A 26,939-nucleotide genomic window follows, 5' to 3' on the forward strand; every position below is an offset into this window, starting at 1 on the left:
ACAGAAATGCAACAAGTCTTCTATTTATACTGTCCTTTCATGAAGCTTTTTTAGGCCTTGTTATTCCTTAAGGCTGAGTAACTAGTAGATTGAGCAGAAAAAAGACTATCCTGTTATCTACACTGTCCCACAATGCATTCTGACTATGAGCTGTCTGCTTAGCCTGTGGCTGTCTGGCACACTGACCCCCATAAGTGAGTGTATTGTGTCTACATGTGTGTGTGTGTGAATTGCTTTGCCTTGACAATGTGTGCGTGCGTGTGCGTGTGTGTGTGTGCCATCCCTCCTCTACCCTAACATCAACTCATGCCTTGGTCGCTATAAATAATTCATTGGCCATTTGAGGCCCCTGGAGCAGAAGAGCACTTGTGAGACCCTTTAGTGATGGCCTTTAGTTACTCCTTACAAATACCCACTTAAGCAGTCCTCACACACAAGAATACGCTCCTCTCAAAACACAGCAAAGCTGCCACTTTAACTGTCACAGCGGATCAATAGGACGCCTAAACTCGACATTATCCTCTTATGTCAAAGCTGAGATTTTTCTTTGCCTTTTGACAGCTGACAACACAACGTAGAGGAGCTGATGTTTTTATCCTACACAGCTGTTTGTCGCTTGACTTATGTTTGCCAAGGAACCTAAAGGGAAAGGAGATGTGCAGAAGATTGCAAAAATGCCTGGATTTAGCAAAGCACGGGGAATTTTTGCGCCATTCTGTTGTGTGCCATTAGAGTAGAGAGAAAGAGGGGGGTGAGGGAGCTAAGGTGTTGGGGGGGGTCAGACTAGCATCTTGACTCCTGAGGAGAGGAAGGGAAATGTCCAGTAGCACCTGCCTCATTATCGTCTGCCCCCCCTTGGTCTGACGTAACCCCGGTAACCCTGAAGAATATACATTATCTGCGGGCCATACCTATGGGCCGTGCGAACACATTTGTACAAGTTTTTGACGATTAACTAATTCAGAAGTGAGCTTCATTATTCTCCCCTCTTAATTGAGATAACAATGCAAATTCCCTTCATTAACTGTGACATGGACAATTTCTCGCGGGCTCCGCAGGGACACCATTATATTCAGAGCCCACAGAGCAGGTTGCAAGGTGTCATCAGATATTCAAATGGCGTGCTTGTTTAATTGCAGTAAATGTAGCATGTCCGGACGGCTCAGTGGAGGACATTTAAAGTGCGTGCCTGTTCCTCTGTTGCTGTTGGCTTTTCAGGTGCACACAAGCGCGTCACTGTTTGGTAATAGAGGCATTTGAGAAGTAGTTAAGATAGGAGTCAGTTCAAGGTGCGAACGCGTCTGTATGCGTGAAGGTGTAGGGCCGATCCCCCGCTTGAGGCAGCTGCTTTCAGGCCCTCGTGCGATCCCGTGGGGCTCCTGAGGGAGTGTGTTGTTGGACTCTTGTCTTTTATGGCAGCAGCAGTAAACATGACAGGCTGTTTGGAGACCATCTGTTTCCAATGGCTGCCGCATGGTAACAGGGAGCTCAACCTGAGATCTGCTCGGTGTCTGTCTCGGAGGTAACAGTCCCGTCTTTGGGCTTTTACAAGGGAATTCTGACAGGCAGAGGGATGGCACGCAAATGAGACAGAATGAAAATATGAAGGGCCCCAATGAGCTGAACTTGCCATCTGCATGTGCTGCCCAGCATCTTACGGCACCCAAAGGACCTACAGGTACGACGCCTTCTGATTTGGCCTTGTTGTGTGACCTCCTAAAACATCATATTGGGGTGACATAGAAGGTTCTAAAATTGTGTTTCTAGTACCCTGCTAGAGATGTCAATGGGCAATTTGATGGTACATTTAACACAAGATGCTCTTTATTTTGTTGAGACAGCAACTGAAATATTGAAGAGGTCAAAGTTCCATATTAAATAACCAGTTAGCGGGTGTAACTATGGGTTCATGGTACTCAAACTCTGACAATGACAAACTCAGCGGTACTGACAAGAAGTGTTGGTATGCACACTTCTGAATTGTTCAAGCTCACTGAGCTCTTCTTCAAACAGAAAACACTCAAACTAAAATTGCAGTGGAAAACATTTATAAATCTCAAAATAAACAGTTGTAAAAATAACAAACAGCCATATTCCACTAGCAAGTCAGAAAAACCAGTGAGCTAATGACAATCAGCAACAAGATAATATCAACGTTTTTGTCTTTACCATTTACTACGAAGCAACATATTCGCTAAGCGTGTGTTTGCGAGCTTTAACATAACGCAAAACCTCAGAAGCACATAGAAACAATTCAGTACCACTAACTATCACTGCATTTTAAACAATCAGCAGCCTTGTTGAATTTTGAGGGTGGGGCTTTTGACATCTTCACCGTTCTCTAAACTCAGATCACTCTGACTGTTGTTTACCCGGTGAAGGCCAAGACACACCGGATACGCTTTGACATTCGACCCAACTAGAAGACGTTAAAGTTAACGTGGCCTTGCGGATCGCTAACGATTGCATGCGAATGAATCTCCAACTATCTGGTCTGTCTATCTAGATAGACCAAGATAGATCAAACGTAGCTGGATGGAACTACTCAGCAATTTGAGCAAAAAATGAGCCACAGTGGCAAAGTAAAACTTTGGAGGAAAATTCAAACTAAAAAGAAAGGGCAATCTTTTTTGAGCAGCAGCCGCGGCTTTGAGTTTACTCCCTGACCGGCACAAGGGGTACATATTTCATACATACTCGCAAATCTGATGCTTCAGACCATCAAGTCAGAGTTTGTATGTCAGGAAAAAAATTGGATCAGACTATGAAGAGTCAGTATCTTGGCCTTGAAACACTATTCTCTAAGATGCACAACAGAACCCCGAAAATTACAAGAACCCATTAACCAGATAATTTCTAAAGTGTTGCTCATTTCACTCAAACGTGAGTATATCCGCTGTACAAGCACACACTGAAACACCTGACGTCATTATGCTCCCACAGTATTGAGGAAAGCTTTCACAGAGTGTGACAGACTGAGTCAAGTTCTTCTGATGCTCTCTGCCAACAAACACCACTGCTTCAAGTGCGCATTTCCCTCTACACGTTCTCTTGCCAAATTAAGAAGAGGAGTGGAAGAGATTGTCGCACTCATCTTAACACATGAGTCACTAATATGTCTCGGATGCCGTAATTAGTTACCTTCGCTCATTAATTTGGGCCCTTGAACGGCATTTAAATGCAAACAGGCAAGATAGCTTTGAGGTGCAACACTGACTGATCTGCAGGTCTTGTACCTTTGAGGTCTTCTTGTTGTCGTAACAACATCACAGACGGACGTGCGTTAATGGTCCGCTGTCCTTTGTTAGAAAAACACCAGTCACCCATGTGCTCCCGGCTGCAGCCCGACACTGTTTTTATTTAAATAATCTTAAAGGTGTATCTGTTGAGATGTGGCTGGCTTTCTTCCCGTCTTGGCCTAATTATTCTTTTAAAGTCATTTACTTCTCCATCATTACCCTGCTTGAATGAGCCAATCCTGAAAGGCCTTGAACCTTTCTCTTCTTCCGCCTTGTCATTTCACTCTCCCCCGAACGTACTCAACCATTAAAGAGTCGCTGCAGTCCGCCACTCATTATTGCTCAGTGCATTTACATTGAATAGGTCATTGGGACCCAACTAAGTGGAACTAATGTGGGACAGAATAGTTGAGGGTTTTGCTTCAGTGTTACACAAACCCTCTGCTCTGTAATAAGGACTCTCTTATTACTGTTAAGTAGGAAGGAGAATACCCCACTGATCCGAGCCATGTCTCGGAAAGAAAAAAAATGTGGGGATGGGGAGTTTGTTTGCTGTTTGCTTTAGGGTTATCTGTTTTATTGTTTGCTCCATATGTCCAAAATAGACCTAGTGTTTATACCACAATAAAAAGAAACCTGTAGTGTAGCTAGTGTTGCATATCTTAGTCTTCTTGTTTATTTTAATGCTATTTTTTTCAGCTGAATTGCTGTGATGCATACAGTCCAGTAATTATTCCGAGACAAGGATGCAGAAGGCATTGCCATATGGTGGACGTCTCTTCTCCATCCTGACGTAGAGAAGACTCAACATCAGGCCACAGGGTCACTTTCTGACATCAGCAGCAGAGCACACCAGTATGGCCAGCGATTACAGCGCCTTGGAAAATAATTCATATCAAACAAACATCGTTGCACTCTTGTCACACTACAACCACAAACTCCAATAGTATTTGAAAGGGATTGTGCATGATAAACCAGTGTAACGCAGGACATGGCTGCGAAGTGAGGAGTTCTTGTAAGAGCAAAATTAGAAGTTTGCACTTCATGCAAAACAGATTGTGAGAACTAGCGCTTCACGTGACCCTGAAGTACTGCACTTTTCAGATTTGCCACTTCTCAAAACCATTTTGCTCCCACTTCGCAATTATGCTCTACTTTGTGTTGGTCCATCGCGTAGTATCTAACCGGAACACATTGAAGTTTCTGGTTGTAGCCTGATACAATGTGAAAAAGCTTAAATCATCCAGAGGATTTTGCAAAGCACAATATTACCAAAAAAAACAAAACAAAAAAAAACAGCCTGACCACGGTAGTCTGCGAACTGCACGATCCATCAAATCTTCCAAAGTAAGGCAGCTGTTGTAAATGCGTGAAGAAATACAGCCGCCGCTTTTTCCCGCTGACAATAAAGTCTGCCATCCCACACAACATGTGTCATGTCTCCAGATAAAGTAAACGAGAAGTAATTTTGGATCTTGTTTCTATTTCGTAGGCTCATCTGTGGGTGCGAGCAGGGAGGGAATGATAGCTGATACGTAAACCTCTGGCTCAACGTGGTGGGCGGGAGCACCCGAGCTACTTGACTTTCATTAACACACCGTAGTGGAGCATGTGTGCTTGCCTGTCTTTGTGTTTCTCCCATTTGTAGAGAACAGACACAATCGACTGCTACTATCAATTAAGACCGACTTCCACTTCACGTTACACGGCCGATAAAACGGATCCCTCGGAGTCAGTCAGGTGGTCATTTCTGCGAGCATGGGAGGAAAGGAGTGGGAGGAACTGGTGATAAACAAGGGGGTAGGCCTATGTGAATACACTTCGGCTGGCTTTAGCTGTAAGAAGTAAGACAGATCGAATATTGAGTGAGTGAAAGAAGGGCATCACAGCATCAAAGGCACGGTTTGAGAGGCACCAGGAGAGATTAAAGGGAGCCTTGAAGAAATGTGTGAAGGAGACCAAACTGTGGATGTTGTAGCCAAACCGAACAGGAGAAAGCATTCGATACTAAACTCCTCCTCTTCAAAGTCACATCTATCTGAGCACGTTGCTGCTTTTCCACACTTTGGCTGCCAGATCTTGACCTTGAATAGGAAAGCACCGAGAGCACAGGGAGGCAAAGCACCTGCAAGAAGGGGAAGCTGGTCAATTTTTTGAATGATCAGCATCTTCAAAAATCAGAATAATTTCTCTCTTGATTCATTTTCATCAACTTTACACGCCTTAATAAAATCTCAGTAGTATTTAATCCGTTATCTGCAACTTTAGTGCACAACCCTGAAATTTTAGCAAATTCCTTTAAAACAAAGTGTTGATTTAAAGGATACAATTGCACATAAACAAAGTTGAGTAGTAACCCAAACCCCTGCTGCTTCTGGCCCAATCAGCCTGCCCTATTCTGGCCCAGCTTGTGTGCCTGCATGCCTGCCTGAGCTTGGCTAGGTTTGAAAAGTCATGCTTGTGGGTGGATGCTACTCATAAATATGTATTTGGCTTAAGCCGAGCAGTCCCACTGCTCTCGACTCCGCTGTGCTCGCCCAAACCTTATGCTCTTCTCAACCGTCAGACATCCGCAAGTTACGGATGCAACTTCCTGGGGCATATTCATGAAAAGCCGAACAAAAGAATGATTGATGCTAGGATTTCTGATACAGGTTGCCGCTACAGGGGGGTTGAATGCTAAGATGGCAACAGGATGTTTGTAGAGACAAAATCCATATTTATTCTGCGGTTCGAACAGCATTTTTTTTTTTACATCTAGCTTTTAGGCTGTTCTTTCATCCAAACCTAATTTTATCTATCTTCAAATATGACCGAGGCGATTATGATGTTGCTTGACTTTTTCCTTTTTTTTCCTTTTTGCATTTGTTTAAGCTGGTGACACTATCCTGCTTTCTTATAAAGGTATTCTCATGCCAAGTAAAAAATATGTTCACTGAAAAACACTGAAAACAAAAAATGTAAAAAGGGGTTCATTTAATGTTTTTCTTTTAGTTACTTTGTGTGACTTTATTGAACAAAGGCTTTTTCTTGTGGTTTTGAATTTAAAATTTTTAAATTCACATTTTTCTCTTAAATTATAAAGTCTTTCCTTTTCTAAGAGTTTGTGAATGTTTCCAGGTAATTTTTGCCGTTAAACAAGATAATAGTTCTCACTATATCAGCAAATTGTAACAGTTTAGATTTTATGAATAGTATATTTGTGTGATTACTCTTATTGCTCATTTTTGCAATGTTATTAATGATTATAGTGAAATTCTAACTTTTTATAACTGCAGAGATCTAAGTTTTATATCTTTGCAGCTCCCCCAGAGTAATCTTAAACCTCTTGGCTGCTTCTCTGAGTAAGTTTTTTTCCCAATGAGGTGGTCTTCCACATCTTGGCACTTTTACACTTGTGCCATGCATTTTCCATTGAGGAGTTCTGTGAGGCCTCAGAGGCCTTTACAGAACAGCTGGATTTGTACAGACTACATTTCATACAGATGAACTTCTGAGGGGCCACCACAATAAAAAAAAAATGAATAAAAATATACACAGGGGTCTTGTTGCATTTCACACTTTTAAACTAATGCACAATCCAAAGCAATGTGTACCTACCCGAATAACTGTGTTTATTTGCGAGTCTCAGACATTTTTTTTATGAATGGGATGGCAACTGGTTCTCAAAATGTAATGCATTTTGCAAAATCAAAGGCAGATATTTGGGCACTGAATAAAGAAAAAGTTGTTTCGGAAGTATTGTTAGAATGCACGCCCCGTCTCATTGCTCGTTGGGGTAGCATAATGACAATCTGCAGGCTGAATGCCAAACCAGTCCTTTCAATCTTTCCTCTGTAGGGATCGTCCACTCAACTCTGCCAGCCAACTACTGCAGAGCAAAGTGCTGCAGTAACCTTCACAGGACCTGACCTCTTCAATTACAATTGTGATTTCTGGATTCATTGCTGAATTTTTTATTTTTATTTTTTTTAATTTTCTTAAAACATTGTTACCACAAATTCCAATACAGCTTAAAACATTTAACTAATATTCCTACATCACACCTTTAGTGTTCCTATCATGAGCTTCATGAGTCTCCCTGAAAAACCGAGATGTCATCCTTTAATTCTACGGATAATATCATTCCCTTTCCCACTCGTACGCTAAGGCCCTTCCTCTTCAGGTCTTGCCCAGTGAAAACTGCTGCCCACGGTCGCCTGTCCACCCTGTGCCCCGGCTGTCAGCTTTCCAGGCAGGCTACGTTGACAAGGGGAGGCCACTCGGGCTGTCTGTCATGGGGTTATTCTCGGGGCGGAGACGGTTCAGCTGATTCGCTGACACCGGCTGGTGTGCGCAGGGGCTGGAAGGGCGGGCGTTTGGCGGGGATTTACAACGTGTGTATGTGTGTGCATTTGGCGGGGAGCTACCAGGGGTTAGCCCTGCCAGATGACGGGTACGAGGGAGGCGGGGAAAGTGTAAGAAGGCAAAAAAAAAACCCACACAGAAATGCGAGGCCACGCACCAAAACACACCTAGATCTGTTCACTCATGTTGAAGGACAATAAGGAGGGTTCCAGACCCTTGACGCACAGCTGGAGACAAATGTTCTGAAGAAAAGTATGACAAGGTAACAGGACAAGGTAATTACATTTTAAACGTCTGTTGTAGAGTCAGAAAACAGAGAGCTATTGAAGAAGTTAAATCCCAATGAGCATTTTTATTGGTTCTCGAAATAAATCTAAAATTGAAAACACTTTTCTGACACAAGAATGGTTGTTTGAGTCACACCATCAACATTAGATATGCACCTCCGAACACGGATCACAAGTCACTTCAAGCTCGTCTTTACCAAAGGCTTTAAAATCACAATTTCATTTTTTGACAAAAAAAAGAAATGGATACAGTGACATATTTTGCTTCAAAAATGTATCTGTATAATTATTTGCTATAAAAGTAATGTAGTGAAGAGAACGGATTTTTCCCACATACAACTTTTTGCTCCAGAATTTTTATTAAAAGGGAATCTGTGATGATAGTTCTCTGACTCTTTTATGTAATTATATTGTCTTTCTTCCTTTGGTCCCATCAGACAATGTAAGAAGCATTTTGTTACTCCTCTTCTAGATCATTATTATTATTTTTTTTTTCAGGTTCCCCCACATAAAGTTAGGCATGATCAGCTACTGTCCATACGGTATCATGACGCTTTTGTGGATAATGCAAGTTCTACTTCTGCTTTCCTTTTCTTCTGCAGGCCAAACCCATGACTCTCAAGTTCACATATGTAGCTCCAGTTGTATTGCGCAGCTACATATGTGCATGATTGCATTGTATCCCAGCGCTCGTCTTGTGATGGGACTGGAGAAATGTTTTTTGTTCCTTACTTTTAACTCCTGTTGGGATGTGCTTTAGTCAAACTTTCTTTGATTAGAGCCACAACATTGTTTAAAGTCCAAACTCCAGCAGGCATTTATTCACTGAAAATATGATCTTTGTAAAAACTCTTTATGCAAAGCTTTTTGTCATGTAAACCTCTTGTGGTCTTAGCTTGACATAGGGTATGACTCTGCGCCTTCCTGGTTCAGCTAATGGTAACCTATGAATATGCTAATCTGGCCCCACTAACACCTCCACCTGCCAGCAGTTCTGGACAGTTTCCTTTGGCTCTGCAACGCTGCCTCTGCAGTGAAGCTGGTTTCCTCTCCTCCCCTTTCACGAAACAGGAGATTCTAAATCAGTGATAAAATGTAAAATATTGTATATTTTTGTATTTTAATTCAGGACTGGAGGCCACTACAGTCGGAATTGGGATTCTCTAATTATTTAATTAGACTATGTTTGCATTTAAAATTGTTTTTTTTAAAAACCCTGTAAATAAAGGATACTGAGTCAGACAATATGAAACAACATTCAGGTAAAATACAAAGTTTTACTTTATTTGAAACTTTTTCAAATTTATTTCAACTATGCATGCCTGAATGTGGCAAGGGAAACCGAACCACCTTAAGGAAATCACTGACTTAACAGTGGTCAGATCATTTTGGATATCTGTTCCCCCCCTTATGATGCAACGGAAAGCCCATGTTCCATTTTCCCATTATATTTTCCGGGTATAATGTGCCAGTATATTTTTTTTCCACTGTGTTGTTTTAGATTTTATGAGTGTAATACTCTACCCCCGGTGAAAATGCATTTTCTGTGTGTTAGATTGGGATAATCCCTTGATCTCCGTAAGAAGGTTTCAGCAACATGCCAATGCTGACTTTAGCCACAGGAGCCAGGGCGACCCAGGCGCCAAGGGAACCCCACTCCACTCATGCGGTGCCAGCACTTAAACAAACGGCGTCGGCTTTCAAAGACAAAAAAGGGAGACGTGGTTCCACTGGACTCCAGGTCATGAACGTAGGTTTTCATAAGTCAGTTAGTAAAGACATACACACATCTCCCAACACAGAAATATTCTCAGGTGGCTGTTCGGGATGAAGGTCTGCTAGATTTGTTAAGCCCCGTTAACTTGCATGACTTTTTTTTTTTTTTCATACTACATCAAACACTAACATAGGTTAATTGGGATTTGGTGTGACTGACCAACATGTCATGCATCTCATTGATCAGTGCATCTTCTTTTAAATGTTCGCTGTGTCACTTGAGTGACTTGTGGAAATTTCCTTTCAACAATGGCTTTGTCCTTGTCACTCGTCCATAAAAGCTAGATTTCTTAAGCGTCAACAGAAACGCTCACCTGAGAAGCGGATCTACGCATCTCTTCCAGAGTGAGCGAGCGCCACACTCTTCTGCAGACAGTCTCCTCTTAGTCCTTCACAACACAGTTGTATTTGTACTCAGATTAAATTACACACACATTTTTTTTTAAATGTAATATTTGTTTGGAAAATATCAAAATTAATTGCTACAATTTCCGTATCTCACATCTTGCTTTGAAGGAGACGCGTCCGCCAGCGGTATTTGATCATTCCTGAGCTCTCGCGCTCGGGATCATTGTCTCTCTTCTTACCTTGGACCTCTATTATCATCTAGAGAGCTTCTCAAACGTATTTTAGATAAATGACAATTGACTCCTTTTTTCTGTAATAGAAACAGCATCCTGAAACTGCAAATGAGACAGAGTTCAGACATTAGTATTCTGTTAATTTGACCCCAGGCGCCTCTGTGCAATCAGATCTGAGGCAAAGCACTTAGCCTATGCTAAGGATTAATGACGGCCATCTAAAACAATTTGGGAACCAATCAGTTGAACTGAGGAGGGTAAATCTAATATGATAATTTATCTGCATCAACGCGACTTGCCTGGCAGGGAGGAGTATGCTAATTACGCGACCCTTACCTAGTGACTGGATGCACACAGCTGGGTGTGCCGGCTCTGGCTCTGCTATTAGGGAACTTTGAGGGACTTTGGAGTTTGCTGAGGCAAATTCTCCTTGGAGGGTGATGGGAAGCGAACCCCGTCGCTTCACACTGAGTTCAGCCCTGCTCCGCTCAACCCCTCCATTTCAATTTCCATAATGTGCCCGCCTCCGATGACATGACAGCAAGGCGCAAATAAGTGCCTACATCGGTATCAGATAGAGATGTAGTGGATAGCGGCTTTAATATGGTTGGAAGGCCTCCCCGAGGGACCGTTTTTTTTTTTTTTTGCTACTACAGAACATCAGTTACACAGTTACGACAATAGTCTCTTAATTGATTCGTTTAATTAGCCTCAGATGGAGCTAGCGCTGCGGCTTGTCATCCTTTATCATAGGGGGTCTCCTCTGCAGAAAGCACGGCCGGTCTCTTACCCCAAACCAGTCAGACTTCTATTAAAGTGTAATTATATGTAAATGAAAACTGCTTAAAAACCCTTTGCATGTTGACCATGGAAACACGACTGGTGTTTCTTCTTCGCTTTTAACTGATAAAAGCATAGTGAGGGCGCGTTTTGAAATGGATAGCCTAAGTTTTTTATTTATTTTTTTTTAGGGAAGTTACTCAGGAATATTTCAATTTTTTTTTTTAGTGGAGAGGTGATCTAAAATGTTTCATCAACCAAGACAATCTGAGCCTACAGAGGAAGCTTCGGGATCTCTTATGTGGCCTGTATGGGGCCACATAAGAGTTTCTGTTTAGTCTAATTCCTCTCCAGAATAACACGAACCCCTTTTAAGCCCTATACAAGCACTCCCCCTCTCTTCAGCCTGTTGTTTACCAGAGGCCTTCTCGCTATGAAGTTGGGTCTGCACAGCGAAGAGTGTGAGCAGTGATTACAACTTCCTTCGGAGTGAATGGTGCAGATGTCGGCCCAGCCTTAGTGAAGCAGAACAATGCCCTCAAAGGCGTCCGAACACAATGGGTCTTTCTCGTCTGCCGGAGATGTCTCTCTATAGCGGCTCGCGGTGCGGGGATGCAAAGCAGGTGGCACTTGGAAAAAGAGACAGAGACGGCCCCGGCTCTTTCAAGTTTCCCCTGACTTGAAAAGCATCAGCGGGGACGTGTGTGAAGGAGTTGGTGCGGATTGCTTCTGTGGTCAGTCTAGGCATTAGCGTTCGGAGGTGTCATTTAGCCGTGGATTAGCAGGGTACTCTGTTCACTGAGGATTTTCTCCCATTGATGGGCCACAGAGGAAAGCTTGGCATTGATGCTTGCTGGCGACTTTCTCTCTGATCTTTCAAAGCTTGGCTGAAGATTGAGAGCTCTTTCACTCATATAAGGAAGTTGTAAAGTCTTACAGGCCCGCCCTTGCCTTGAGCTGTGTATGTTGATCTTACGCCTCAGGTTTTTCTGATTTGAAAAAAATCTATTGTGTGTTATGTCTATGTGTTCAGCAGGTGAAGCAATTAACATTATTCGCGAAATGATCACTGACCCAATAAAGTGCTTCTAAGTGGTGATGCAAAGTATTTGAAGACTGGGTATTCACATTTTCTCGCTGAAATTAAACTTTGCCTCACAATTTTTTTTCTATCCAGACTCTGTTGTGTTTAACTCATCTCAGATTAGTCAGTTTGTTGTTTTAAGCCACATGCCACTCAATCGTCGTGTTCCCGTTATCTCCTCCAGAGTATTCGCTTTAAGACAGTGCGGCGAACTCAGAATTCGTCATACATTTTGCTCATTAAAAAAAGCACTGCATATCCCCTCTGCTGCAATCCTCCTTTCTTGCTTGTTCTCGGTTTCATGCGTTGAAGAAACAAAGCAAGAGCTAACGCATTTGTGTGAGACGCCAAAAAGTTTAATAAAACAACATTCTGTTGAGAGCAACCTATATTTAGATCTGACTTATTCACAAACAACGCACCGCGACAGCTGAGATATTTTGATTGACGAATTAAATCCCATCCAAACTCACTGAAAACTGTGAAAAACTTTTAGTACCTTTAAGAACCAGGAGGCATATCCTAACTTCAACATTCTTATGAGTACTGGTTAGCCAGTTCTGTGTCACTTTTTTTTTTTTTTCCCCAAACTTTGAGGAGTTTTGCTGTGTTTTTGTGATCGACTGTTTAGTCTTTAATACTCTGCACAACAGGATAAATCGAGCTGCTTCTTTTTCACTTCGAAGCCGGAGCTAATACTTTACAATAGCTCAGGGTTCCTCAAATCCAGGCCTCGAGAGCCGGCGTCCTCCGACTTTTAGATGTGTCTCTGCTTCAACACACCTGAGTCAAATAATGAGGTAATTAGCAGGACTCTGCAGAACCCGACTGCATGCTGAGGAGGTAATTCAGCCATTTGATTCAGGTGTGTTAGACCAGGGACACATCTAAAACTTTCAGGACACCAGTCGTCGCGGCCTGGATTTGATGACCCCCTCCAATAGAGTGTCAGCCTTATCTCGCATATCTTTATATACGAGACTCATCTTACCAATATACGCTCGTTATGATGACGATATTGTGCCGTTTTTAGTAGCGTCTTGCTGCACCCATTATTAAGACAATAAACAAAAACCCAAAATGCACTACAAATAAAAAAGGTAATGTTTAATATTATTTACAACTGCAAAAAAAAAAAAAAAAAAGTTGTCTACTCATTTATGTTTCCCACACCACATGTTTGTCTGTTTACCCAAAATAAAGGCACCCCCGGTCTTACGGATCCACAGATTTAATTATGACAGCACAAATGTCCCACCGTGTGTTTACCACAAAGAGTCCCTCTCCATGGAGCTGAATAATTTGCTCAGTGCTTCCCCAACTGTGTGGCATTACTGCGGTTTGTCCTGGGCCCAGAGGAGAGCAGTGGGGACCAAATGAAGAAGAGTCACCTGGTGTCTCCTTCCAAGGTCTCACAGAGTTAACATGTAATGAATAAATTAATATCTAATGAAGGGAAGGGGTTGGAGGGGGTGGTTGGCACTATTACACTCACCCACCATATCTGCCATCAGGGAAGACGGAGCTTGAATACACTAAAATGTTGACAAACACCATGAGAAGACAGAAAAAGTGGTTCTAAATACCTCGTGTGTCCTCCTACTGTGCTCATTTGAGCAGAAGTTAATGTCATCTGTACGTTTTTTGTTTTTGTTTTTTGTCCCATTTGTGTCTCTCGTCGTTTTCTTAACCGCAGTGTGATCTCGTTACAATTTTTGATTCCTGTAAGCGGAACTGCATTTAACAAATATGCATTTTAAATAGAGCACAGTCGTTGCTATTGTTTGGATTTTTTTTTTCATTTTTTCTTCTCCTCTAAAACAAATACCCTAGTACTAAATAGGAAAATAAAATTTCATTTCATTTCAAATAAAATTTCATTTCATTTCATTTCAAAAAATCCGCAAGACTTCTTCCAAATTGCGAATGTTCACATATGATTTTACAAAAACAATGCCTCTTTCTTGTTCTCACACGCTCTGTGCCATTAGCAGCCAACATTAGCGATCTCTTTGTTACAGAAATTTGTACAGTATGATGTCTGATGAATAATAGCCGTGAATCTGTGTGCCTACAGATATACCTTTCATGTTTCTTTTGTCATTGAAGGATTTAATGCGTCATTGGCACATGTGCAAGCCGAGCCCTGCTGTGCTGTTGCTAATGTCGCGCCCCCCCCCCCGTGAGAGTACATTATCTCTGAGCCTTCCTATTATTCTGGAACAGTCTTTGACTTCTAATGTGCCTATCTGCACTTCCCTGGATATCGAGCATTATTATGAAGCAAACTAACACTCCATTATTCTCCTATCTTGTCATTACAACAAGAAATACTCCATTAGTTAAAGCTCTCCAGTTTGGCCCCGTTAATTTATGTGAATGTCAGTTTGCTGTCCCACAAACACAAAGACTAAATTTATCTGCCAAGAGGGTTTCATGTCGAGGTTTTAGCAAATACCCGGACGCTCGGAGGCAGAAATAGACCCAGCATCAAAATGTGGACCTGGTTTGAAGCAGTCTTACATCCACACGGTTCTTTTGGGCTTTCAGAACTGATATGATTAAAGGCAAACAAAAGAAAACTTGTATTACTAATACAAGAAAACTAAAATATCCAGCACGAAACCAACATATTAAGCTATCTTGACTTAATTCTACAGTTTGTTTGAAATTGAATTTTACGAAATAAACTATGTGATCAAACTGTAATATTGCTAAATAAATTAATATATGATATTTAAAATGAGGAGAAGTGGTCTGGTTAAAGGAAACAAATGAAATTGACCAATAAGCATCTACGTCTAACGACCAATAAGCATCTACGTCTAACAACCAATAAGCATCTACGTCTAACGTAAGCAATGCCATTAAGGGGGTTGGTGACATGGTGTCATGTTTGTGTTCACCCAATATCGAATAGTTTTAGTACCAATAGGCATTCAGTTAGATTTTGATATTTGATTATGGTACTGATAAATGAAGTGCATGTTAGCTAACAACTCAATGAAAATACCAGAGTTTTCTATGCACACAATAAAATAAAAAAGTGGAAAAGAGAATGATGACACAGAACAAAACATTCACATGCACTACTGTAGATAATTGTTGATGTTGCACTAAATTTAATGACTTTCTATAAGAATTCTCCAAAATCAACCTATACGCCGCAGGTATTTAAAAAAAAAAAAACACCCTTCATAGTTTCTAGAATGATCAAGCAGAACGTGATGATACATTTTGACGTGAACTTGTTCCACAGGAGAAAACCAAACAATCTGCAAGTGCAGCTAGATGCCATGATATTGAGAGTTAGAGTCAGCTCCTGTTCTCCACAGGAGACAAAAGAAGCGCGTTTACTGTAGCTTTATCTGAGACAGCACGGATAATACTCGGTTACAGCGCTCGGAGCTGAAAGTACTTTATACATATACATATTCTTGTAAGGCGTGCAGCAACAACTACATTCAACCCACAGGAGGTATGCGATGCCATACGTTGAGCTGTAACAGCTGAAACATTGATATTTAGTGTCATTTTGGAGCCTTCTCTGTTTGTAATGCTTTGTGTCTGACATGTTGCATCAGGGACAAAAATCATCATCGATACATTGATGTTCGCGTGCTACCTTTTTTATTATGTGCATTGTTTATTTGTTTTTTTTTTCACTGAAGAGGCAAATGCCTATTTTTCCTCCCTGGAAATGCCATAAATCTGTTGCATCTACAAGGTCAGCCATTAAAATCCCACCAAAGACAACAAAATATGTCACTCTTCCCTCTCCCCCCCCCCCTTCTGGTGTCATGTTTGTGTAATGACATCACGCAGCTTTGAGTGATAAATTACACTAGCAGTCCATTCTTAGGCAAAGGGCAGTGCAAGGTCGCAACCTCATGGGCTGCGGAAACGGTAACGATAAGCGGGGGGTTATCCTTCTGCTGATTCTTGAGGATGGCCACCCCTCGCGTCACCTGTCGGTATCTTACTGTCCATCTCGTACCAGGGAGGAGAACAACGAGAAGCTCTTCTCCCTCTCAGCCTCCAAAGAGGAGCGCGTTTGGGCTCAGGAGAACAATAAAACGGTGTCAGTTTCTGCAGGAAAACAGAGACAAAGTGAAAGAGGAAACAATTCATCCACAACAGGACACGAGAGCGTGGAGGAAGGCCCGTCTTCAAAGATGCAGGGGTGGCTTTTCAGAATAGTTTAGAGGTGGCGCACTTCAAACGGCCCGGCGCAGCTCTCGTACTGAGCCGTTTTTCCTGCTATTCATGTGGTTTGGTTTTGGGTTGCTATAAGTAGTCCGCATCCTGTCCCTCTGTGGTCTCAGGTGGATACGTTTTGTTTTTCTTGCTGGGGCCAGGCCTTTAATGGCTCTCTGTACTTCCACTGCTACTGTTGGCAGGCAAAACCGATTGGCTTGTTAGCAATGCGTATATCAAACGTGAGAACTGCAAAACTCTTCTGGCCTTATGGATGTGGCTCCCCACTTGAATTTTGTAGAAATGTTTCTCTGACACATTGTCAGACCCAACAACCGCAGAAAAATTAAGAGAGACTCTTCAAAAAATTCCTGCTCCAGAGTCCTCTTCACCTCTAAGATGATTCATCTTCCAATGTGACAATAACTAGAAGCACACAACAAACATAATGAAGTAATGTCAGTGACTTCAAGAGCAGCCAGTCAAAGTCTTTGATTGGCCCAACTAGAGCCTGTACTTAAATCCAATTGAACATTTCTGGGAAGGTTAAAAATGCCTTTGTAGCAGTAGTACAAAAGAATATTAAAAAATATACAAAACCAGGGCTGCCCAGCCTTTAGAGACAAACTTGAGAAGAGTTGAAGCTATTACGGGTGTCCGAGGTGCTTCAACAAAGTTAAATTTCCAATAATTACATGCAGTTTTTAGTTTGTCTGTTTTTTATAAAATGTGACAGACGTGAAGTTATGTAAATGTGAATAAAATAAACACAGACTGACTCTGTTTTACTGATTTCGTGACCAGACCAGAGTAAAGGTGGTTGGATATAAATGTGCATCAACTTTTCACAGTTTTGTAAAGATAAAAATATTTGATAACCAGGTACCGTTTTCCTTTTAAGTCACACCTTGAGTTAGTCAATCACATATAATTCCAATAATTTTTATTTTTTTTTAAATCAGTGACGTTTGTGGTCATATTGTCAAAATATGAAGGGGTATCACAACTTTTGCAAGGCGCTGCAAATAAAACCAGTAGCAGTTTCTGTTGCTGCTCTCTTTATTTGCTCATGAAAAGGTAATCAAGGAGGAGCGTGTGTGCTGGACTTGTGGTTTATTATAGTTTGCCAATCCTCTTATTTCTGTTTGAGAAAGCATCTGCTCTACAACCGTGCTAAGTGTCACTGTATCCGCCTTTTCCCCCTTCAACCTCCTGGATAAATATAGGCTTGAAGACATGCCTCCCTGCAACCTAAGCGGACCCTGCCCCGTCCGTCTGTCTACCTCTGGCCTTCCTCGCTTCCCCCCCCACCTTTTTCAGAGCTTTTTTTTTGGTGCCCTTTTGAAATATCTCATCCACGTAGATCGGAGGTGGTCTTCTTGTTACCTCTGCTCCTCTTACAACGCCCAGATGCACACATGGCCCATTGTTTAAAAGCACCAGCCTGATTAGCGTGCACTCACCGAAGGGGCTGGTAAGCAAGCCACTTAGAGGAGTAAATGACCTCTGTGGTGTAATTATGTACAGTTTGTGGTAACCTACGAGGTGTTCTACCTCGAGTCTAAACTCGAGGTAGAACACCCCTCTGCTCTCTTTGGCCCACCTGCGCCTTTGTTAGTCACCCAAGAAAGCCTGACAAAAAAGTCTTTAGCGTTCTACTTCTCTTACTATTTTCCTCTTAACAACCCTTTCCTCTTACGGGCTTTCAAATGTGTCTGGATGTCCTCTCCTCTCGCCCATCTGTAGGTCAACCGGCCCATTAATTATTTGGTGATTACAGAGTGATGGGGGGGGAAAGTGGCAATGTTTGTCTAACATGCGGTAGGTCCTGTTTATGTAGTATCTCTGGTTAGGTTTGTTCTTGTCATTGTTTCCTTATGACCCATGACTTCAACTGCCCTCAATAAATCAAGACGGTCATTTGTAAGCGTTCGAGCACATTTTAAAGCTAGTTTTATGCTGCGCTGGGTGACGTAATCCCGGTTTTTCTCTGCCTTAAGAATCACGCTTTTAAACACGTTTACCCACACCGAAGCCAAGAAGCAGTGAGGACCAATTCAAAGGGTTGAAGTGGGGCACCGACAAATCCAGAGATGCTAACGAGTGCAAACATACACTCATGTCCTGATTGTGCAGTTGGTAGTGTGGACAATGGGGGCGGAGAGAGGGAAATGTGCACGGCAGCTTTCCATTATGAGATCCTGTGTATTACTGTAATCCAGAGGGCCTCCTGCTCACTGTGGCGTGTGCCAGACTCCTGGGTGGGCAATCTCAGAGACAGTGGGGAGGCCCAGCTTATTTCTGGGCACATTTGGCATGGCCTACATGGCTGTTACAGGAACTAGAAGTGGAACATAAGTCATAAAAAGAGGCTTTGATAGATTGGGGGGAAACTTTTTAAGGCGTTAGAGGTGAAAGGTGCACCTGTGCCGTGTTTTGCTTTGGATTTTTCTCTTGAAAGTGATATATTAGCAAAATGGACTAATATTCAAAGACTTCCACGTAACATGGTTGTCCTTCACTTCCTGCCATTTATTTTTCTGCAGGGCTAGTTGTTAGAGACTGTCACAGTGAGAAAACCCATCTGGCCCTGAAGACCACTTTTTGGAAACCTGCTAATCGTCTCAGGTTAGCAACCTGCCTCAGGAGACTCAGAAAACCTTTCAATGTTCTGTCAGAGGGCTTATCCCTGCCCTACCGGAGGGCTCCGCTGTTCACTGAGACGGAGATGGTTGCTTTCCCTCTGGAAATACGTCTTAAACCTGTTGAGGGGCCAGGAACTGTGACTTGGTTGATGAGAAATTTGCAACAAAAACATACATGCAAACAAAAGGAAAGCATTTCATATTATTATTATTAATATTATTGACAACATCGCTATTTTGTTCCTTCTTACTTCCATTTTGTAAATTTTGCTGCAAGTTGATGCATTTTCAACCATAATGATGTTCTGTAGTAGATACTCTATTATGTACAGAAAAAAAACAAATGAAATGCTGAAGGAGCAAAAGAATGGACACCTAGCAACAAATTTAGGTAAATTAATAAATAAAATTAAGCAAAATCTACTTACTGGGATCAAAAGTCATTAATCACAACAACAAAGCGTAGTAAATAAGAATAATGAATAAAATATTTTGAAAATTGAGTTAATGTGCAGTGAAACTAAACATATAATTCATTTAGATAAAGTCAAATTGTTAAGTCTGCTAAAAGCCAAACCAAAATTAACTGTCCGTTATTCCCTTTCAAAGTCAGGTAACAAGTCAAATCGAATACAACAAACACAGGGATAGTTATTACTTATACATTAAAATATTTACTGATGCTATATAGTTTGACGAGGTCGAACAAAGTAGTTGAAATCCTGTTCACAAATGAATGACTGGAATGTTTTCTTTTCAGCTTTCAGAAAATACTGAAATCTTGACATCAGCATTATGAGCTTCACATGAAAAATACTGTATGGATCAAAAGATATTGACTGCATTTCAACAGAGATTCACCTTACGGATGTGTAGCTTAAATGCGAATTGTATGGTATGCTCTGCATTATTCGCATCTGTACAGAATGGAGCGGGTGCCTCCCAGCACTGGGGAGCCTGATTGCCATAGTTACTGAAACAACAATGACGATCGTCCCAAGGTCACAACCCTCCACGACCTGGGTTCAGGGGGAGGTTGTCCGAGGTTTCCTGAAAATGATGGGTGGGAAATCTTCACTTCCCGGACCTCCCAGTAACCCTACAAAGTGGAAGATTTATGAGACACAACGAGGACTCCCCTGATTGGCTTTATGACTGCACTTCCACTTTGTTCTCTACTAATGCCATCAGGATGTCTTCAACCCTAAACTTTGACTCCAGAGTGAAGGTTTGATGCGGGATTACGGAGAGTCGGCAGGATGACTCAAGAGACAAAAAGGGTTATGAAAACTGAACGGCACATTTTGCACCGCGATGCTGTTTTACTATGCAGGCTCCGGCGGCGCACCTACGAGCTTTAAACTGAAATATACAGCGCTCGCTCGGATGAACAGCTGACTTTTACACTAATAGACACGCACACAGTCACAGGCAAGCACTGGCACTAGTGGAGACAAGCATGGGTCACCTGGTAGGTCATGCCCCCCCACTGGTCAGCTCTGCTATAAGACTGCATTGATTATGTGCCTGTCTGCAAGCATGCATTCGAGCATGTGTGTTTTGGAATCTGAACATGTGGACACATGCTTCTTGATTCTTTTTGAGGGCATCTGTGCAAGTGTGTATTAGTCTATGGAACATGATGAGGATGTTTAGGATGTTTACATGGGTCTTAGTTTCTCTTGATTATCCTCAGGACCAACAGTAGCTTCTGTTCTGTTTTGAATTAATTTATAAATTAACTTTAGGATTATATTCCTGGTTTATAGTTATAAATATTAGTATTTATAGCACATTTTTGAGGCGCACTAGTACACTAAAGGGTAGATTTACCTTCTCAATTAGGAATTTAAGCAAACTAATTACAACTAGTTGACTGCAAACATGATAAACAATCTACGACCCCATAAGAAAAAATACACTTTACTTTTTAAAAGTACAGAACAGAGAAGTGTGACTAACAAACTCTGAATAACATACCTCTATCCCAACTATGACCAGCTTTTACTGCGACTTCAGCTGAAAGTCTCCACCAGCTTAAGGCATGAAGAGGATGGAGCTGTTGCTCATACATTTCAGCAAAACCCCTCAAGCTCATTTAGGCTAGAAGAAGAACGTTTGCAGACATTCATTTTCCAGTTTTGACATTGTTTTTCAGCTGGATTTTGTTTGGAACAAACAAATAATTTTAACAAGCAAACAAATAATTGTGTAATGACTTTAACATTGACTTTCTTGTCGTCACTCTTGCATAAAAGCTTGTTTTAAGGTTAAATTGTTGTTCTGTCAACAGACTCTTCTGCCTGAACTCTGCAGCTCCTCCAGAGTTACCATATATGTCTTGGCTGTTTTTCTGATTACCACTCTGTGAGCACAGACAGCCATTTGTTGGTAGGTTTGCAGTTGTGCCAACATACAAACCTACCATTATATAACTGCTTACATGCTGTTTTATATCACTAACTTGACTTCTCCCCAGTTTTACACTGGACCTGTCCGCATTGTCTTTTAGCTATTGCTGAAGATGGAGCAGCTCTATTTACACTGAGATAGAAAAACACAGAGGTGGACTCTGTTTTCAAACTAATGGCAACTGATTGACTGAGTTGTTTCAAGAAGAAGACAGGGTTAAATAGTTTTTCACCACACCTTTCAGACTTTTATAAAATTGTAGAAAAAACAAAAAACACGTGTCACTTTCACAGTATTAATCTGAATTAACTACATAGAAGTTTGTTTATGTAATGTGATAAAATAGGGGTGCAAATATTTGCAATTTACTGTATTAAAAATGAAGGTGAAATAAAAACCTGCAATGTATAAGTTTTTTCAAAAAGATTATCCCCCTTTTTTTTTTTTTCTTTTTTTTTTAAGGAAACAAATTCAGTGATTTGAGAAAAAAATATATCTTGTGTCTTTACTTTAGTTGTTAAGGAACCACCCCATCATCAGCGACTGCATGAGAAAAAGAAGCAAGGAGACAGCCAGAATATAATCTGAGCCAAATTCAGCAGAATGGCCTGTTTATCATGGCGACCCTTCAGCTCTCATCTCTCGTGCCTCGTATTCCATTTGTCTTTCAGCTGTGAAAGAGCGTTACGCAGCCCACAAGTGACCCACAAGCGCCCAAAATGAATACAGTGTGCTAATAGCTGTGAGAAGACACCCTGGGAGCAACCATGAAATATGTGCAAGGACCCGTGACCACTGAGATAATAGCCCCTGACCAGACCACGGATTGTCTGTCCACTCTCTCCTCCGCCGCTCTCCCGCTCAGGTTTGGAGTGGCTCGGGTCCAGGACAGATGGTAAGTTGGGGCTTCTGTATCTTATGGCAGAGCAGGGGGTAGGACAAAACCACATGGGCGATAGAAGGATCAACAAAATGTACCATCCTTCCAGCTAGATTGCAGTTCTCTTTATTTATTTTTCAAAAAGTACACCTGGGGATCTGTTTAATAAAACGGTACAGAGATGTCTATTTCTAATTGTGCACTTTAGTTCGCATACATGGCCTTTTTTTTTTTTTTTTTCTTTTAAGTATATTAATAATAATAGTCTGGATTAAAAGTGCATTCGTCTACCCACAGAAAATATCCTCTATCTTCCTCATACAGGTTTCCAGACGAGCCACTAAACACAAGCCACAGCAGGGCCGGTGCCGGCTATTTCCTAGCAGGGAGTTTTGTTTGTGGGAGCTTTTTGTGTTCATCTGCCGAACCACATCCAGGGCAGAAAGAAGAGAAGATGGGGGCAGCTCTAATTAAAGCCCAAGGAAGAGTGTCATCTGCTGTGAACTCACAACCGGGGGGGCACAGCAAATCAATGGACAGCCAGCTCTGTCATCACCATCAACAGCTCCCGATCAGAGCAATTGGAGGGGAACAAAAAGGAGCGAGAAAGACACTACCGGGGAAGCTTCTACCACCTGTGCCGAGCCTAAGAGTGCCGAGGGGGAGAGAAAGAGGGAGACGGGCACAGAGATCCATGAAAAACACAGACCGAAATTGTGACGCCACGGTTCAATCTATTGTGAAACACTGGAGATTTATCGTTTCTTAGTTAGGGTTAGCAATTTTGCAATCATCACCCTGGACATCTATTTTGATAAACAAAGAAGGTGCAATTCTATGGCCAGAATGATCTAAAGACCTTTTAAAAAATATCGATTTTTCTTTCTTTCTTTTTTTTTTTCCCCCTCTTGCTTTTGTTATTGAATCTAGCGGCTACACAGAGAGAGAGAGTGCCAACGATAAATGTTTCTTGCAACAAGAAAAAGTGTTTCCAGCGCAAATTTCAGAGTATTGAACTCTGCAAGCGGTATCAGTGCTCTCCTGTCTGTGTGAACCGTGCCTCCGGGCCAGAGAGCTTTGGTGCGCTGGATCAGATTCTTACACAAACACGGCCGCAGAGGCGGCATGTTCTCGTGGCATTAGCATTCCAAATGTTTTTTTTTTTGTTTTTTTTTCGAGACGAACGTGAATGCGACTATTTTTGTCTCATAACGCGCGCTCTCAGATAGCCCCCTTTTGAATAAATGAATTCTGACAAGGGGAATCTGCATACAAAAACACAGCAGGTTTTAAGGCAGCGGCTGGTCGACCAGCGAAGACCTCTGAAGTCCTCTCTGAATCTCTTCATTCATCGCCTGCTCCTTGCGGGCCCGCGGCTCTTTAAATGGCCGCCTGTGTTTGTGCCGTGTTCACACTGGCGGTTAGAGAGGCAGCGAGGCATACACCAACACATTAAGTCCTCTGTGTTTGTGGTTGGCACCTGCAAATCCTTTTGCTTGCCTTAATGTCATGCAGAAATGTGTTGAATTTAAGATGTGATCTTAAATGGAACCTCGAGTGTGATTCTGCGAAGAAAATAGGAAAAAGCAGCGTACTTGTTTTTGCCTTCAGGCAGGCACAAATTTATTGGTCTTTGTGCCAGAAATTCAGACACCTGAGCTGCGAGACCAAACCGTTTCTAAGAGTTCTGAACTTTCTACACTTTTACCCTACAGGGTTAAAGACTATTTGATTTGTGTCTTGTTTTGCTGCCTAGTACCAGCCTATCTCAATGTGCTGAGCTAACCCAAAAACAGGGTTTGAGTGACCAGTGTGTCACACTGAGGCAGCCAAAGAGTGGCCTAAAAAATGACAATGATCCAAACTACAAACAAATTACACACACACACACACACACACACACATATATAAGTATATCTTTATCTTTCAATTATTAAGTAAAGACAACAAAATTGTCTAATTTGTAATGACATCGTTGTTGACAAATTTAATATGAATAGTAAAATTCCTACTTGACATCCCATTGTATGAAATTAGTAAGAGTCGTATTCTTGTTCTCTTTTGTTAAAACTCCAAGATCACATTTTGAAATTAGCACGGCTAAAACCAGGAATAAAGCTGTAACACAGGTAGCAAGAGAAATATGTGTGGAAGAAAATAAAGTTTCTTAGGTGGACTGTATTGACTGCATGACCAGTTCGGTCAACGTGAAAGTCCAGCACAACAAGCACAAGCTTATTTCAGCTACTTTGCAGGTCAAACATGAAGGTCGTCTAGAGTAAGACACCCTGACAATTGCCTTCTTTTACCCTCTAATCATTTCCTATTTCACTGTGTGTGGAAGAACACTGAAATCTGATCAGGTTGTGCAGCCAGGTTGGTTTTGATGGTTCTTTTTCTCTAAATGAAGGAAATCTTAATTTGAAAACTGTGTTTCATATTTACTCAAGATACAGTTGTTTGATATTAAAATATTTTTGATAATGTAAAACATTTGAATGTGACAAAAAAAAAAAGTCCTGTCACAACGTTTTTGTTACTTTGCTCACTTAGTTTTGTACAGTGTCTGTATTGGGGTGAACACCATAAACTTTAGATTGTGCTGCTGCATGGAAACTGTTACTTTTTTCAATATTATTATTATTTATGTATTTATTTTTGTACAAAAATCACCCAACCATCCCAAGATAAAAGTCCAATGTTTCATACACAATCTACATGCGCCCTGAATAGATACAAAAAAGTATTAGCCAGATGATTTAATCGGAAAGTAAATTAGGATGCCGTCAGTTCCTGCGTTTGGCAGGCTTCCAGGTGAACTTTGATCAGTTGGAGATTGTGTCTCCAGCTAATTCACATTTGTGGAAAAGTAATGGTGGCATGTTATTTATTTAAAGCGACCTTCATTTGTCTACAAATTAAATGCAAGGCAGATATATAAAAAAAAAAAACTTTGACAGAGATATAAAGTCTTTTATGAAATGACATGAAGAAAAATGTCAGAGCTTCACTGTTTGCTTTAGCCTGGGGCAAAAAAAAAAACCTGATGATTTCTCATTTGGGATCATTCTCCTTGCATCTTGCTCTTAAATTCTTGGTGGAAAAGGTTCAAATGAAGAAAAGGGAGGATTTAAAAATACATGTTAGCCTCAGTTAAGAAGTCTCAATTGTCACACTTAAGTTCAAACGTACTAAAAACGGTACTTTTATAAAACTCTGAATCAGGTCATTGTGGAAATTTCATTTGAAAATGCTTAAAGAAGTATGTTTTGCCAGGGTTACTTGTAAAATCTAAAAAATACATCTGACTATGAAACAACTCGTATTCAATATTGAAAAACGAAGTGACACAAAACACATTAAAAATGTTGATGAAACCTTAGAAATAAAATGAACAAGTTTACTTTGAGCATCATAAAGACGCTCGATCTAAAGGCAGAGTGATGTGGCCGTTTGATGCATTCAGAAGGAAACTGAGCACAATAATTACACATACTAAATGTATCCATTCAAAAAGACAAGGCAGAGAGAGTGCATTGGAAATTACAGGGTGCATTGCTTTCTGAATCGCAGAGCATTTGCCGTACAAATGAGACCCGTGTTTTAAAATGCTAATTTGCCAGAGCTGTCCAGACTGCTGCAAAGATTCCCCCTTTACCAAATGCGTGAACACGCCACTGAACGCGTTTCACTTCATTCAGAACAAACCTCACCTTTGATGAGGTTCGCAGAGTAACACTCAGGCCCACGCGGTGCTTGTGGGTAGATGGAGCAAACTTTCAAAGCAGAGCCATCTCCATATGTTTGCGACGATAATCTTTCATCCACCGTCCCCGACTTTGGTTCTCTCCCCTCTGCGCCTGTGGCAACAATTTTATTTCTGCATCAATTAGCACAGTGATTAATACAACAAGCAAACAGTTTAGAAGTAATGGGACACAATTAACATCTTTCCCCATCATAAAGGATATGCTAAACACTCACACCAGCGCTTTATCTGCCTGGAATAAAGATGTGTTTAGTAGCTAATTCATATGCTCTGGGATGGAAGCGGAGAGGGCCTGGCTTTGAGCTATGCCATCGCCACATTAATCTAATTATACTTAGCCGAAAATGAGTCTTGCAAATCGAGTCTGCGTGTGACACTCTTACACTCCCACCCCCACCTTAACACATACACTCACACACACACGCACGCACACACACAAGCCTATATTGTTCCCTAAATGGGAGAGTGAATGAGAATGCCTTTGCGTTTTCTATGCAAGTGCCAACCCCCTCTTCAAATGCCAATGTAGCGAGTGAAAGGACGCCATTCACTTGCTTTGTATCCAAAACTTATTACCGCCTTACTTTGCTTGCAGCCCCCTTCTCCCTTTCCTCTTTTGCTGTTTTCTAATTACAAAATCATTGGCGCTGGGAGGGTGTGCATGGGTAAATAGAGCTGTAGGGGCCTGTCATGTGTGTAGTAGTGGAGAGAGGTCCTCGCAGCGCTCGGGGATGAGATGATTTGTTGTGATTGACAGCTACCTTGAGACTGGGCCTGATGGAGTTGTCAAAGCTGTATGCTAACAGACTGTTTCCTTACCACTGCAGATGTACTCTGCTCCGCTGTACTGCACACACACACACACACACACACACACACACACACACACACACATCCCCACGCGCGCGCACGCAAGCACACGTACTCTCTCACGCACACGCA

At 41.6% G+C, this 26,939-nt stretch overlaps 2 long non-coding RNA genes across 2 annotated transcripts; one reads left to right on the top strand and one right to left on the bottom strand.

Moving 5' to 3' along the window:
- Positions 1–3,887: 3,887 nt before the first annotated feature.
- Positions 3,888–26,924, bottom strand: LOC107835723 (uncharacterized). Its single transcript, XR_001661534.1, has 3 exons — positions 25,942–26,924; positions 20,917–21,039; positions 3,888–5,364 (listed from the first exon to the last, which is right to left on the bottom strand). It is a non-coding gene; the product is annotated as an uncharacterized LOC107835723 (long non-coding RNA).
- Positions 21,851–24,844, top strand: LOC107835724 (uncharacterized). The gene is made up of 2 exons (XR_001661535.1): positions 21,851–22,243; positions 22,553–24,844. It is a non-coding gene; the product is annotated as an uncharacterized LOC107835724 (long non-coding RNA).
- Positions 26,925–26,939: the final 15 nt, after the last annotated feature.

The sequence above is a fragment of the Poecilia formosa genome, unplaced genomic scaffold (assembly GCF_000485575.1).
Source record: "Poecilia formosa unplaced genomic scaffold, Poecilia_formosa-5.1.2 Scaffold19, whole genome shotgun sequence".
Classification (NCBI taxonomy): Eukaryota; Metazoa; Chordata; class Actinopteri; order Cyprinodontiformes; family Poeciliidae; genus Poecilia; species Poecilia formosa.